This window comes from Puntigrus tetrazona, chromosome 9 (assembly GCF_018831695.1).
Source record: "Puntigrus tetrazona isolate hp1 chromosome 9, ASM1883169v1, whole genome shotgun sequence".
NCBI lineage: Eukaryota > Metazoa > Chordata > Actinopteri > Cypriniformes > Cyprinidae > Puntigrus > Puntigrus tetrazona.
This window is the reverse complement of record NC_056707.1, coordinates 11,895,940-11,912,204: the sequence shown is the minus strand read 5'-3', so window position 1 is coordinate 11,912,204 and position 16,265 is coordinate 11,895,940. Positions and strand designations below refer to the sequence as shown.

The 16,265-nt window shown below is 37.0% G+C and overlaps 1 long non-coding RNA gene across 1 annotated transcript in view; it reads left to right on the top strand.

Annotated features, from left to right (window-relative positions):
- Positions 1 to 16,265, top strand: part of LOC122351998 — a 163,454-nt gene that overhangs the window by 42,030 nt on the left and 105,159 nt on the right. The window contains exon 2 of the long non-coding RNA XR_006251827.1: positions 2,338 to 2,467. This is a non-coding gene — a long non-coding RNA (uncharacterized LOC122351998). The remainder of the gene's footprint in view (positions 1 to 2,337; positions 2,468 to 16,265) is intronic.

Sequence of the window (16,265 nt, the reverse complement as noted above, 5' to 3'; positions counted from 1 at the left end):
GCATGTGCTTGAGGATATTAAACGTCGTCAGATGGAGATACGCAGAGCCCGTCGTGTTTGCACATCTGTGAGCAGAATATGATCAGAACCTTGTAGAAATCTCATATTTCATTGACATTCCGAAACGACAATCTTTAGACGTTTCTTTTATGCTAGTCAGTGTCGAATGTCGACGGTACAAACATTTCCAAGTCCTTTGAGCCTCCTCGGCTAAAAAAAAGCCCTGCATTATTTATGAATTTCCTGAAAATTGAAATAATAAAGTGAGATGTCATGGCCTTTCTGAACTCCTCCGTCTTTAATAAGCTCTTTGGCGTATGACATGGAGGACCACAGAATAACTTTACGAGATTAAAGGCGCTGGGTTTCCATATGAAGTGGATTACTGTAATCTGAATTTATTAGGTTTTCTGATACTGGCTGACGCGGAAAGTCTTTTAAGACTTTGTAATGACATCTATAAAAAAGGGAAAGCGAGCCGTTTGAATTACAGTTTTAATTTGGCTTAAATTAATAACTAATTGGGCTCTAGGCCGGTATCAGGGCAGTATCAACATATCATTTCAATTGCACTTTTTCAGCTCAGCCACATTCAGAGTGCAAATGAGAGTCTTTTAAAAGTAATCGTAAAACGAGCGAGCGCTATTCTGTTTTGCTTTACATATTGAATTATAGAGGAAGCTCGTAGACTTGTTGGACTTGTACAAACCGAACACTCAACGTGAATCCAACAAAAGAATGAGCGCTACGATGCTGCTGTGTTTTTGTTTTGCTTTGCTTTGGCACTATAGTAATGTTTTGATCTTTGACATGTAATAGTACCATGGCTTTTCTAAAGTAAATATTGTAATCATCCAGTGCCATGGGTACATTTTTGCAAGAGCTGTTGCGCGGTGTAAGACGATGCCTATTGTGAGTCTCATTTCATTTACATTTAAATGTAAGCATTTGGCAGATGCGTTTATCCAAAGCTACTCTGCATTGCAGGTATATGTTGTGTCAGTTCCTGACAAATAGTCTGGCTTCGTTAATTATATTTAGACTCGCATAACAGCCCAAACGCATTACTGTCAGGTAGAGATGGAAACATGGCCACGGCCAAGTGGGAAATTCAAACTTTTGCATTCGAACAATTCTAAACAATTTCGATGTTCTGTGTTTTCGGAGAAGCATTAAAGATGCTTTTTAAAAGATTTTCTGCTGACTAGTTATGTCTTAGGCTTTTGTCAGACGGGAGAGACACTGCTTCAGAGATGGAATAAACCAGGGCAAGATTTGGCACAGAAAGAGACCTAGCTCAAAATCAAAGAACATGCAGTGAACTAAGCAAATATGCTGACTGTTGAATCGAGAAGAGATTCTATGAATGTAAATCAGCTCGGTGTGAGGCATATCTTGTTTCCTGAGGGATGGACTGTGGACAGGGCCAGGGACGTATTGTTTGAGAATGAAATCTATAACTGATATGACTGTGGTTCGACTCGAACGAGTACTTCCAAGCTGTACGCACTTCTGTGGCGACTCCATTCGTGTTTGACCAAATACAAATGAACAAACGTTTGATCAAGAGTGTGGTATTTAAACACTTTTTGATTGCGATCAGGTGTTTGTGAAAGACAGACTCAAGTTATTGTTTAGGCTACGGCCTCAAGTATTTGTATAGCAAAGTTAGTGATGTGACAGATTGCTCCTCAGCAAACCAGAATCTTAGGCTGACGTGAGCCTCTTCAAAGTGACAAAGAGAGGGGAATTCACGAAGAATAAATTGCGCACTGTTTATTTGCATGTGCTGTCTTGGTTTTTCGATTAATTGGTTCACTGATGGAATTGCGCAAATCAGGTAATGGCACAAACATGGCCAAATATTCAAGGCTGAAAGGAATTTGAACCGTGCTTTTTGGGTAATGCATCATAGTAATGACATGTTTTTAATACAAAAAAATATAAAATAGTTATTTTCACAAAATTAACAGTTTAATGAATGAATGAATGAATGTTTGTTTGTCATGTTTTAGGGAATGTATCATGGGACAATTTTGCCATTTTTATTGCATTTTTGAAGTAAATATAATAATCATTTGGGACAGTGCTATATAGAAAAGTACTTGTACCATTGGTTTTCATGTGTCAACATTATTAGTTGTATTATTATTGTTGTAGTAGTTGTAGTAGTAGTAAAATAAAGTTGTCAGCTACAAAATGAATACAATTATTTAATAAAAAAGTTTCATTGCATCTAAAGTTTGACTTTGGCAAAGCACAATTCCTAATGAAGGTCTAATCTAATCCATATCATTAGCATACTAATAACCATAACCATCTCCTCACTTCCCTCAGACATGACATCATCAGACGTGACTCTGTCAGAAACGTGTGTGGAAACACAGTCCAGATCTGTTCCTCACGCCTGGGTTTTTCAACCGTTCCGGTCGGCAAAGAATGTCAGATCATCAGAGAAAATACCACGGTAATTAAACTGATGGATGCTTATATTCCTAGAGTGACTTTCCACTCCCATTTAAATATCAGCTCTTTTAATATGGCCTCTCCGCAAAGCTGAAGAGCAGAAGGTTGGTGTTGATTTTTACATGTGGTTTTTCATTGCCCTCTCACCCTGGCTTTCTGCTTTTAATGAAGTGGAGCTGAAAAAAGATAAATCCAGCACTCTTTCATCAAGACGTGTTGATGAGTGTCTTTTAAGTGAGTTAGGGTTGCTGTTTTGAAGGTAATTTTGCAGTACACATATATGGAGGATGGGAAATTACTTGTGAATGAATGAATGAATAAAATAGCTATAACGATCTGTTGGTACAAACAGCACAAGTAAAAGTGATTTATAAAATAATTTAGAAATATTTTTTTTGCTTATCTGCATTTATTTTTTTCCACATTTTATTTTTTAAGGTTAATATTTCATTCATTCGTTAATTTATTTATTTATGCATTTATGCATCGCTTCATTTATTTATTTAATTATACTTGAGTCATTTCTCGTCCTCCATACATGTATTTATTTTTTTTTTTAAGTATTTACCACCTGTTATTATATGTAATTTTTTTTTACATTCATTTATTTATTTTTTTATTATTGCTGAACATGATTTTACTCTGACCGATACATTCATTCATTTGGCAGATCTGTTTTATTAGTCAATCAGTTCATGCGCAATCTTTCTGGCAATCAAAATGATTTCGCTCTACTGTTGCTGGAACTTTAAAGTGTTATCAGGTGCCGCTTTTATTCAATTTTACAAACAGTAAAGAGTGAGCTGGGGCCATTTCTGAGCTTAAGTGTTTTTCTCTTAGGGGCGCACTTGTGAGAACTCATCTCGCAAACTCTCATTTAATTTAACAAGCAACCAAGAATATGGCTTGCGATCTTAACAGCTGTTCTACATGAGCAAACCAAAAAATGTAATTGGCTGTGCCGTTATTGTAGGCATTTTGTGCGGTTCTGCAATTTTTCTTTAAGAGAGTATGTTTATTGGGAGTGATGTAACATGTATTACTGTATTACCAAGCCAGATCTAGCGCTCATTCTGCATTCTAGTTGTAGATTTAAACCATCACTGATAAAGTCAAGTGCTCTTGATTTGGGAGCACACTCTCATGTTAATCTCTCATTAATGCTTGGGAATTCTTCAAATCTTGACAGAATGATTTGGACGCTTTTTTTGGTCCTATATGGACATATTTGGGGTCAATTATTCCTCGGGGAGATCTGGAAGACATTATCTCACCGCAGTGAAAACACCACTCGTCTCTCTCTCCTTCTCTTTGCCAGCTCACATTTTTAGCTGGAGAACATTTAGGCTGCCTGTTTTTTGAACTGTCTAGTACTCAACACATTGTGCGTATTATATTTTGAATTTTGCTATTTACAGCCTGAATTACATCTATAAATCAGTTTTACTTGACTAAAAACCATTACAGACACTTTCCGTGAAAATGCTTTGGTGTCACATGAGGATTTTTTTTTCTTTTTGTTTTTTTTCCAATCTTTGAGAGCGATTCTTATATTTGTTACACGCTAAACTTCCCAAATAATTTGAGAGAGAGAGAGAGAGAGAGAGAGAGAACAGATAGAAAGGGCACAGGGATGCTTTGTTCTCATAACTATTACATAAACTGATAAACTGTTATGCAACATAAAATTAAATTAATTGGAATTTTGGCCTGTCCCTCAGGAGTATTAGCCGTTTCATATTAAAATGATATAAAGTCGTTTTGACATCAGTTGAATATTATCATAATATTTTACAGAAATCAATCCTATTATTAAAGTTATTGTAAATAAATAATAAGAAAGTATTTTTTTTATTTTATTTCCTCTACTGGGTGACTGCTTAATGTTGCCTTTAATTTAGTGGTTTTCTTTTTTTCTTTTCTTTGTTTATTATGAAATAGATAAAATGAAATGAAATATTTTATTTCTTTATTTATTTTTTCCATGATCTGTGCAGTGTGCCTACCACATATTCAACATTAGGATTTCATTATTTACTTGTGGGTTGTGGATCTTTCAAGCATAACTTTGCTAAATTGATACTAGCTGTTTACAGAGTGTTGCATACTCGGTTATTAAGTAAGAATAATAGATTCTTCTGTTATTACACCATACTTTACAACTAATCTCTTTGTAATTAACATGAAATATAATGCTTATTCTCAGAATGATGATATGCGTTTATATAAGCAATTTTAATGAATAACCAGCATCTCTTTCATGGTCATAATTAGCCATCGCTCATAGGTAAACACGTTGGTATTACCGGACAGCGAGCACTCGAGTGTGTGTGTGCTTTTGAAAATATACACTCTTAATGAACGGATATTTAAACCTCTTCATGAAGAGTGTTTAAGGCTTGACTCAGACTTGAGTGGAGAGTTTTTGAGTTACGGGCAGCGTGAACGAGCGCGCACATTACATTAACTCGTTTAGTGTGTCTAATGGGCTGTTGCAGGGGTCTCACACACACCATTACACCCCATTTACACCCTGAACACCCGGCGTCCACACACACACACACACACACACACACACACAGGGCATCCGAGCATATGGTCAGTTTGACTGCATAAGCTCTCGTGATTGACTGAACTCTTCAGAGACCAACCGGCAGAGAAGTCCAGTAATTGCCATAACTTCATTAGCTGCGATCAGAGCACAAACAAACACTCACGCGGGCCGCCAAGACCAGAGAGACCAATCGTGATGTTTTTAACGGCGATTTCACAGGGCAGAGGACGTAAAGACATCTGTTTCTTCTCAACATCGGGGACACCAGAGGAATATGGAATTAGCGATGAAGGCAATACAGAGGGAGAGCGAGCTCCTTCTTCTCAAAGCGCTCAGCTGGCTTCTTTTTAGTGTGTCTGAGCCCCTCAGCAGCCCGACAGGACCACACATCACTCACAGACCACCACACTGGCTCTTCTTGATCCTAAAGACTCGTTTTCAAAGGAAGACTTGTGTAGAAGGCTCATAACGTACGCCTTTAAAGTGACCTCCTACACGTCTGAGGCAATGTACAAAGCTGTGGGAATGAATCCTAAATGTGTACTGAATTTTGTTTTTTTTGTATTACATTCGATTAATTTTTTTACAAAGCAGGTTTCCAGCTGTATTTGTCTTACAGTCGTATATAAATGTTGATGTTGATTGGCCTGCTGAAGTTGACTGTTAACATGAAGCACTCTGTTTCACTATTATTTATTTATTTGTTTGTTTACAATTATGCAGTGAGTTCAGTGTGTAGTAATAACTATAACAACAGTATAGCAGATTGGGATTCGTCAGCATGCAATACCAATAGTTGAACCTTGCATTTTTTTTTTCTCTTAAGAATTATTTAGTGATGTATTGGCTGGTTGTCGAGGAATTTCGTTTAGTTTTTTTTTTTATTTTTTATTAACTGCAAATCTGGATTCAGATGGGACTAGTTCTCCCTGATGACAGCAGGTAAATTAGCATTTCACAGATGTACTTTGTGATTTTAATTCCAACCAAATCAAATGTGTTTGTATTTATCTCACGCTTCCTCTGTGAAGATTACAGAACAAATCACCTACTGTTTTTTGGCTAATTTAGGAGTCTTCTGAGAAAACCAGTCCCTTCTTTATAGGTCTGTTTCTGATCTGTTTCTAAATGGGGTGTGTGTGTGTGTATATATATCCCGACTCCTATTTAACTGCAGTGTGTCTTCATTCATCATCATCTTATACAAGCATTACTTTCTTAAATTCAAATGAATACACCAAATATGACATTCACAAAACTTCACACACAGACAACGACTCTCTTCGATTCTTTCACATGTTATAGAAAGTATTAGCCGCTATTTGCCCTGTGAGGTTATGGAGGCTTTCAGGAGCTATTAAATCAAAACAGGAACTTAAAAGCTGAATCGGCCACAAAGGGTAAATGAAAAAGGGAAAAATGATAGAGTGTGAAAAAGGGAAATTTCCACACAAAACCTAATCACGCATAAAAGGCGGAACATTGCTAGAAAATTGCTGCTATTACCGAGCCACTGCAGGAGTCAAATCCACATTAGATCTGCCGGAAAATTTGTTATACCAGTGGAGCAGTTTGTTTTTACCTGCTTTTCAACCCTCTCTCTTCCTCTGACTGTTTTAAAATGCCGTACTAATATACTACATCTGTTTTTGCAAAAATGTGTGCTATGCGTTTGTTCTTTAAGCACGAAATGCCAATCATTTATGGGTGCCGTCAGAATGAGTCCAAACAGCTGATAAAAAAAGTCCCGATAACCCTGTAGTTTAGAAATTAAAAAGCCAAAAGCTTAATTTTTTGTTGCAAGAAACTAGCAAAATGGAGGCAGCCATGTGATGCAGCCATCGAAGCAGGACGTGTGTCAGTGAGCTCCAGGGTTGCCTCATCAGTCGCTATCATTTTATTAGCAATAATTTTATCTCTAACTGTACCACCGTTTTTTTTTTTTTTTAGATGTAAACCTTCTGCTCGAAACTGCATAACCTATAGCGTGAGGAACTTAGCAAAACAATTTGATATCCCTGAAAGATGGCGGGCGAACAAAAAAAGTCGGGGTTTAGGCATGGTATTCATCTCGCTTTGTCTAAGTAAATAACATTTAGTTAGACGTGACATTTTCTAACATTTATAAATAACAAAAGTCATTTTGATTAATGAGAACGTTTTGGATAGACTACCTATACATAAATAAAAGCAGTAGATAAGGATCTTCTCGATGCTGGAAAATCTGATAAGGAGGTACTTGAGTGCTTCAGGCTTCAGGCCCCGTAGTCTAAAGAAGAGCTGAATCTCCCAAATTGTAGAATTTATTACCTAGCATCACAGTTCCTCCCACTGTGGATCAGGCTGCATCCAAAGAGCAGCGACGTGAGATGGGTCTTAATGGAGCAATATGAAATGAAAACTATCCCAGTAACAGTTACTTGTCATTTCTGGGCGAATCACATAAACTCTCAGGTTTAAACACATTGTTGCTTGTGAACACTGGTCTTGATGGAAATCCTAATATCCCAAGTCCCATTGCTGACAAAACTATTCAAAGCTGGATTAATAAAAGAATTAAAACAGTTGGCGATCTTTATGTAAATGGCATATTTGCTAGCTTCCTGCAGTTATCTGAATTATTTAAATTGCCTAAGCATTAACTTTTTAAGTACTTACAAATAAGACACTGGATTAGGAGTCAGTCATTGGGGTCGTTCTCTAATAGATCTGAAAAATCCCTATTGGAAAACAGACTTATTGATGTCACACATATACAAAGGGCTTAACATTCTCTATATACAAAATTCTTAACAATCTTCCAGCATACCAAAGATTTTCAACAAAGCAAAAATGGGAATGGGGTTGGAGTGTTCTTATGATGCTATTGATTGGTGTACTCTTTTAGAAAAATCACACTAAACACATTTTTCATAGGACATATTACACCCCCTATAAACTAAACAAACTTAAGGCTGGGATCTCTGCCATTTGCCAAAGATGTCCTCATGTGCTCTGGAATTGTCCAGCCTTAGAGACCTTCAGGAACTATGTTATTGTAACAGTTTCTGAAATATCAAAGAATCCCATTGATCCTAAAATTTGCATACTAGGCGACATCACAGTTCACTTCGCGTGACCTATCATGAAGGCTATTTTATCGTGCTTGCAAGCACCTCAGCTAAAAATGCATACTTAAAAAAATCCCCTGAAGCCCCTGGAAACACTGGATTAATAAGCTGGTATGCCTGAGAAAATACTATATTCTGTTAAAAAAAATTTCTTGATGCACTGCCTTTGACAGTGATTCAATTTATATATTAATTATGTTTATCTTTCCTTTCTCATCTTCATCCCTTTACTTTTTATTATTTTTCAGCTCTTAACACAGACAACATGTTTTGACATAATTATACCATGTGTGTGTGGGGAGGGTGTTTATTTTATTTCATTTAAAAAACAAAACAAAACAAAAAAAAACAGTAAAATGTAGTAATCACGGCTCTATCTGTTAATCTATCCAGGAACTGTATTTTGATGGTTCATATGAGCATTTGTATTTTCCTGTATTAACTTTTCAATGCGTCTTTAACTTTATATCAGCACAGTATCTTTTAAAACATCTTTTTTACTTTATTTCAGCTCCACAGACAACATTTTTTTTGGGCGGCCTTCATGACATAGATGGTGTAAAATCAATGTTTAATTAGCTTTTACACTTTTTTATAACAGGTACGGCAGTAACTTTTTTGGAATAACAGGAGAAAGAAGTGAAGGGAATGAAGAGAGAAGTGAGAGAAGGAAGGTGTGAGATTTGGCTCGTGCTCTCACAGCTGTGTTTGAAGTGCTTTTTCTTTTCACAAGTGAGAGTTTGATCGCGGTGAAGAAATGCAGTGCCAGAGAGAATAAATGGAGAAATGTAGATGTACACGAGAGACACCAGCTCACACACAAAATGGAGAGGAAAAGTGATAATGAGAGAGTGAAGTTCATTAGAGAGGGAAAGGAGATATGAGAGGATTGCGAAAGAGCAGAAAACTGGAACAGATGTAGGATCTGTGCGTTAGTCATCCCACCTTGACACACAGATATGGAAGCTAGCAAACTACACACACGTTCACAGATGTTTACTATCTAAATGTATAAGGACAGTCCGTAAGTTTTTCCAAATGCATTCACTCTGCAATATGCTTTTTTAGTATTCTTTCACACTGCCTCCGGTCAACACACACACACACACACACACTCAAACACACACTCTCAGTGCTTGTGACACATTTTTAGGATTATTTGGGACAGGGCATGGGAAAGGCAAAAACGGATACAGACAGCATTCCTGCTCACCGATAAGCAAAAGTGAGAGGTCATTTATTTAACTCTGTGTGTGTGTGTGTGATGAATACAGATATCTGAAGCTATGACTCAACCTAGAAAGCATCAGATCAGATCTTATACACACGCAGTGAGACAGAGAGAGAGAGAGAGAGAGAGAGAGAGAGAGATCAATGCGGCTTGTTATCGCAGCTGCTTTTCCTTTATTTATCGTCTTTTGACAGAAAGAACGGAAAGATGGCTTGAAAGAATGCGAGAGCGAGAGAGAATGAGGCATCTGAGGACTGTCTGAATACAGGAAGTTATTTTAGAAGATCTGGGCGGCGGAGGAGCGCTCGTGTCGTTCTCAAATGCGCACGCTGGTAAAGTGAGTGACGTCATCCTGTCTCTTCAGATAACTTTACAGCGGAGACCGTTTACTCATCACTATCAGCACTGTTTTGTAAAACGGTTATGCCACGTTCATTGTGGTTTGTCGTTTTAAAATGTTTAGTTAGACTCCTGATTTTGAAGAACTGACAGAATAACAGACTGAAGCTCACTTTAGTCAAAAACTGCCTACTTGTGCACTTGTGCTTCAGGTATTTTTGTCAGTTCTGTATTTTTATACTGCTCGATATTGCTGACTGGATTTTATTATATTATTTTAATTCATTGTCAAATTAGTTTAGTTTTTACTTCATTTTGTTATTTGTTTTATACAAAGTACTTCCACATACATGTGTTCTTGTACAACTAAAGGTTTATATGAAATATTACATGGTGAAATATAAATTTAGTTTTTCTCTAATATAATATAATCTGACAAAATATTTTATCATATATATATATATATATATATATAATATATATATATATATATATATATATATATATATATATATATATATATACACATAATGATTGATTTTATCATTTAGCATTTTATTTATAATTTAGCTACATAGCATATAGTTTTTGAATATAGTAATTAATTTACTGGCATTGACCAGAGTTTTGCTAATTGTACCTGTGGTCAGATTGTAAACGGCAAGCTGTCTATCTTTGCCACTGTCCGTTCTAGCTTGATGTGCAATATTCATCCATGAATGACTGTGGGTGGTCTCAGACTATTAACAGTTATGCTACCCACGTTCTTATAACTGGTAATATTTTTTAATTTGAAACAGTAATATTCCAGCCTCTAATTAGAAACACTGCAGATCACCATTTTTTTTGTTTTTTTGTTTTTTTTATTTTTAAACCAATTGTCCTTGGCAGCCAATTACATAGCTCTGAGTAGAGTTCATCACACACACACACACACACACACACACTCTCACACACACACAGAAATCTTATAATGTGGCCTGAAATCTAATTTCTTCCTCTGAAGTGACCCGTGAAATAGTGTGAGCTCTTTCCTCCCTTGCTCTATGTAAAATCATCAGATTGCCTATTTCAGAATCCAATATGAACCCTCTCCTGTGCTCTTTAAACACACATACACACACTTACAGTAATGGGTATTATGGGCCCCTCCTGACCCGTTAGATTACAGAGGAGAGGGGAAAACAGATACGAAATGAAAGACCAAAAACAGCTCAAATACTAGAGGACTAGACTTAGAGGATGGCGGAGAAAGAGAGCACGAAATAATACGGAGGAAGTTAGTGACAGACACAAAGATCAAAGAAAACAAAGGATCTGTTAAGCAAGCAAGAATTGATCTGAGTAGATCAGATAATGCGAGTATAAAGCTCATGATAAAGACGATTATGAATCTGAGGCCACTTTGGATTTAGAGTATATGAACTGCATATTTCAAGGATTATGTTTATGAACTACTCTACGCACACACACACACAGACTATACAAGATACATAAATGGTTACTAATAAAAAACACAATTTGGGATTCATAGCTTAATTACATTAATTTTGTCATGCTTGTTATGTATATGTAGTACTTCACTCTGAACTATCCAGTGGAACTCATTTCTATAGTAATATTGTTTTTTAAAAAAAGCTCAGGAAAGTGGATTATTTCATAATGTTCACTGTGGAGGAGAAAGGTCCGCACTATTTTACCAAGGTCCACTCGCTTGAAGATTTCTGCTTTCACCACTGCTAGACACGCGACCCTCTTAGTTTGTATCTTGAATATAAACAGGTGGTATTTTGTAATATCAAACTCGGATGAATTGGGATGGAGGTAACCGTGTTTTGACAACCTTTCAGACTGTGTCTTCACCTGTTCAGGCACTTGGAGTTAGTTTAAAGATAAACACACAGATGCTCCATAAAAAATATAAAAATAATATCTGTTTTTCCACCGTTTACTAGTTTGATTACATTTTTTGGGCGTAACCGTTATCTTAAGAAATGTCATAATTGCATAGCTTTCCATTACAAAGTAGTTTAAGTGAATCCGTTTGTTAAACAGTTACAAGAGATTATAGCCTTAGAAAAAGCAGTGTAATACTACATTTTAAAAGATTATTTTTTTATTTTTATTTTAATTTACTTTGATTGCAAAGCTGAATTTTTAAGTCATTGTTGTCTTCAGTGTCACATGAAAAGTGTGGGCAAATGAATGGCCTTTGTCGATCATGTTCATGTGAATGTATACGCTTTATAATAGAGCCGTTCATAATTAAGTGTTCTGTATTCATTTTTAGCCACTCCATAGGTGCTCCAATCTCTAATTTAACCTTCCCCTGTGTGTCTTTCTTCATTCCATTAGAGACCAGTGCGAATAACAGTGTACCCCGCAATCATCTCTGCTGCTCATTACCCAGAGACACACCTCTAAACGGGTGCTGAGACTGAAAGCTCGCGGCAGCTAGAGACAGAGGTTTGACAACAAAGAGCGCTTGTGACCCCTGAAGCCCCGGGCCCCTGCGGAACAGTCCCAGTCCTGGTCAAAGAGACGCACAGGCAATAAAAGTGGGCAGAAATGATCCAAAATAAATGAATGCATGAATTAGAAATGAGTGATAATTAATGGTTGTGCTTAATGAGCTTCAGAGAGAAGCGGCGACCTAAGGTCAGATCTGAGAGAAATTACGGGGAAAAGAACGGGAGCGCAGACGGATAATGGATGACAGAACGAGCATAAAACTGTCAAGCGCTTTAAATAAAAAAGAAGAGCAAATGTTTGTCATTCTGATAGTTGTGCAAATATTAAACCATGTTCGTCATTTTTATTCTCAACCTCTAATTCTCACGGTTTTTTAAATATGCTGCAGATCGCTCTTCTGGGAAGAGTTTGGCATGTAGTATGTGGGACTAAATCATGTTGCAAATGCAGCTGAATATGAATTTATAGCAGCTTTGTGTAGCAGCAAATTTTTCCTGTCTCCAGTTGATGTACAGTGTCAACTTATGCAACTTTTCCACTGCGTGGTATGACTCGGTTTCCACTGTATATGTAATGACAAGATATATATATATATTGGAAAATGCTATACAATGCTATATTTTTGTGACATCTAGCGGTTTAGTGAGCTTTTACCCCAGGGCACCTTTAGCCCCGTTGTACCCTATAAATACGTATTTCCAAATATTTGGAGGGTTTAGAATATAGCATACTGTATTGTCCATTTATGTTCTATAGGCAATACTAGATTTCACTGTACAGCGTCAACTATTTAAAAAGCTACATATTTTGGACTGCCCTTTACCGTACTCAACATTAAAATAAATATGTTATCTGGCTCTGACACACATTTCTCAAAGATGTTTAGTCAACACTTTCAGCTCGGCGAGCAGCCCGTCAATATCTGCTGTAGTCCCGCTCCCTCCGGATTTCAGACGCACTCGTTCTGTTTGCAGGACTGAAGTTGACGGTCCATGTGTTTTATTTTTTCGCTTCGCTGCTCTCAAAAGTGTCCACCTGGACGTTTTTCGGCGTCGGACATGTCTTATTTTACAGACTGATGTGTGAATTGCTCTTTATGTGCCAGATTCATGCATGTTAAATGTGGATGACAGTTTGAGAACCGACAGACTAATGACTAGATTAACAGTTACGGGGGGATATAGAATCTGGAAGATTAACATGTGGCGAACACGCAAATGCGGTGTGGATAATGTAGTGTGACTCACAACAGCTCAATATGCAGATGCAGAATGTGTTGTGTGTGTGTGTGTGAGAGAGAGAAAGAGAAAGAACAGTTTGCCTGAAAAGGCTTTCTATATCATCCAAAATTTAAATGCCCATTACAATTTGTCTGATATTTAATATATATATATTATTACTCTCTTAATTTGTAGACACACTTTCCTTGTTCTTCTCTCTCTCTCTCTCTCTCTCTCTGTGTTTGTGTTTGTGTGTGTGTGTGTGTGCCTTCTATACGCCTCTCTCTTCCTTTGAGCTTTTGGGCTCCTCAAGCACAGAGTTTGCAATTAAGACTCCTCCACCTCGTTAGGAGTGCAACTTCCTCTCAACCCCTGTCTTTCCTCCTCTTTCCCAGCTGTTTTTCTGCCCGTCTCTCTCTGTTTCTCTCTCTCTCTCTCTGAGCTCCGGACAGAACTGAGATTTCTCTGAATGATCTGAGATCTGTCAGATGAAAGTGTGATGTGAAGCCTCTTCTGAAGGCCCCCTACGTTTGAGGGTTGACGGCTCTGTGTGTGTTTGGAAAGGTTTTGTGCGCCGATGAATATATCTGAACGTCTCGAGAAACAAATTTGTTCTTAATGAAGATGTGTTATGTGAGAAACGTGTATGCTGATTAGTTCAGAAATAATTGAGGCATTTGTAGAAATACAATTTTTTTTTTTTGTTAGATGAGATATAACTAAATATTTAACAGGATAAATAATACCGTTTCAGCATCATGTTCTGTTCATTTTAGTTTACTTCAGTTGGATATTCATTCTAAAGAAATGTTAATATGTTATAACTAAATGCAGCGGCAATTTTTACACTGAAGAAAATGTATAAAATATTGTCTAAAATATTGAAACTGTTCACTGAAATCAGTCATTTCAAATTGTACAAGTAGATTTTGCCTTTACGATATTACACTTTTTAAAATGTATGCTAATTTGAAAGAAAAATAAAATTAAATAGAAACCTAGTAGATGATAAACGTAAACTAAATGGAAATATTACGTTACATTGGCAACAACGCTGAAATAAATGTATAAACTTAAGTAAAAAAGTATTAAAATTTAATAAAAATATATCTTAATAATAATAATAATAATAATAATATACAACTTGCTTAAAATGACTAAAAATAAACTTAAAAGTAAAGATTAAAATAATAAACTAATTCAAAATATTATTTTTGGTATTAAAATTGTGTGTACTGTAAGTAATGCTAAAACTGCTGATTTGTATATCTTTTCTGAGGAAAAAAGGTCCAAAGTAACAGATCTCTATTTGATCTCCATGTTAATCTCACAGCTTGAGGGAAGCTGTTAAAGACATCTTTCCTACTGGTTGATCTGAAAGGCTTACGGTTTTTCGAAAAAAAACAAAAAAACATTGATGGGCGATCTTTCAGAGATTTGTGAGATCTGATGCTATTTAGAAGATTACAGGATTGTCTTTTCATAAAAATATGTGTCAGAATGATTTTATTTAATTGTCTTTCCATATTACACACGTACATGCGTGTACTATAGTCAGTTTAGGTGTGTGTGAAACTGAGTGATGTAGAATTAACCGTAGCTGTATATTCTGTGTGTGGCCTTGACCCTTTAACACGCACGTTTGTACTGAGAAATCCACTATTGATCCTCCCGTGAGCCCTTACCAGCGATCAATGGCTGCCGAGTGTGTGTGTGTGTGTGTGTCTCTCTCTCTCCACTGGCTAAAGTTGGTTTATCCAGGGAATTGAGTGCCTAATCACTGTCCCTACAGTATATGATGGAATCAGAGAGAGAGAGAGAGAGATGCTTGCCAAGAGTGTTGAGTTATTAATAAAGCCGTCTGTCCCCGTGGAGATGAGACAGCGATGTCATAATGGGTTGTGGTGAGGCAGAGGGCGGCAGTCACAGATGGTCGCGTGGATCATTACCGCTCTGTGGCGTTCTTCCGAAGGTCGAGTCGCGTAGCAACGTGCCGTTTAATCGCTCTCTTACGTGTTTTGCTGCTCCTTAATGCATGCATTTGTGCGTTTGTGCACGTCAGTGTTAAATAGATGGGAGAGACAGATGGGAAATTGATGCTGAGGTGGTGCGCGTTTAGAAAAAAGGGACACCGAAAAGCATCCTAAGCAGGTGTTGAGGGGAGGGGGCTTCGAGGTGCTGAGACAAGGTAAAACAAAACGCTGTAGAGTAACACGAGGCCCCACACACACACACACACACACACACAAACTTTGTGATGTTCCTGTGGAGGGGTGGCAGGTGTTTTCATTTTTGGCTTGAGCCAATTGCAACCCTGAGCTCTTGTCAACAGAGGTGTTTGAAAAGTGCTGACTTGCATGCGTTTGAAAGCACTAGACACTATTGTGATGATGTAATGACGGTTATTCTCCGAAAACAGCAGATAGCACGCATGCACTGCAGTCGTTTGTCATGGAAGTGCACAGCTGAAGGTCAAGCATGTTTCCGCCACGCTGTATTCAAAGCTCCAGACACTTAACTGAATGTTAAAGAGCTCATGGTGTCACCGTTGGGATTTCAGTCACTGTCTGTTAGCTGTTTTCCAACAGAAAGTTTTAGTAGCAGTTTGATCCTGGCTGAAATAAAAAGTAAACTAGATTTATTTTCTCATTTTTTTTTTTTCTACACTAAGAATTTAACCATTTAACCATCCAGCTTCAAGAGGAATGACAAATCAATGGGGAAATTGACTTTTAAGCAAGATAAGTACGCATACAGTGCAAAAATGAAAAAGACGACATTGCTTTTTGAATTCGAATTTCATGCATAAATAGCACACTGTTTTATAAACAAAATTTAGACAATGACCGTAAAATAATAATAAAATAAATCAT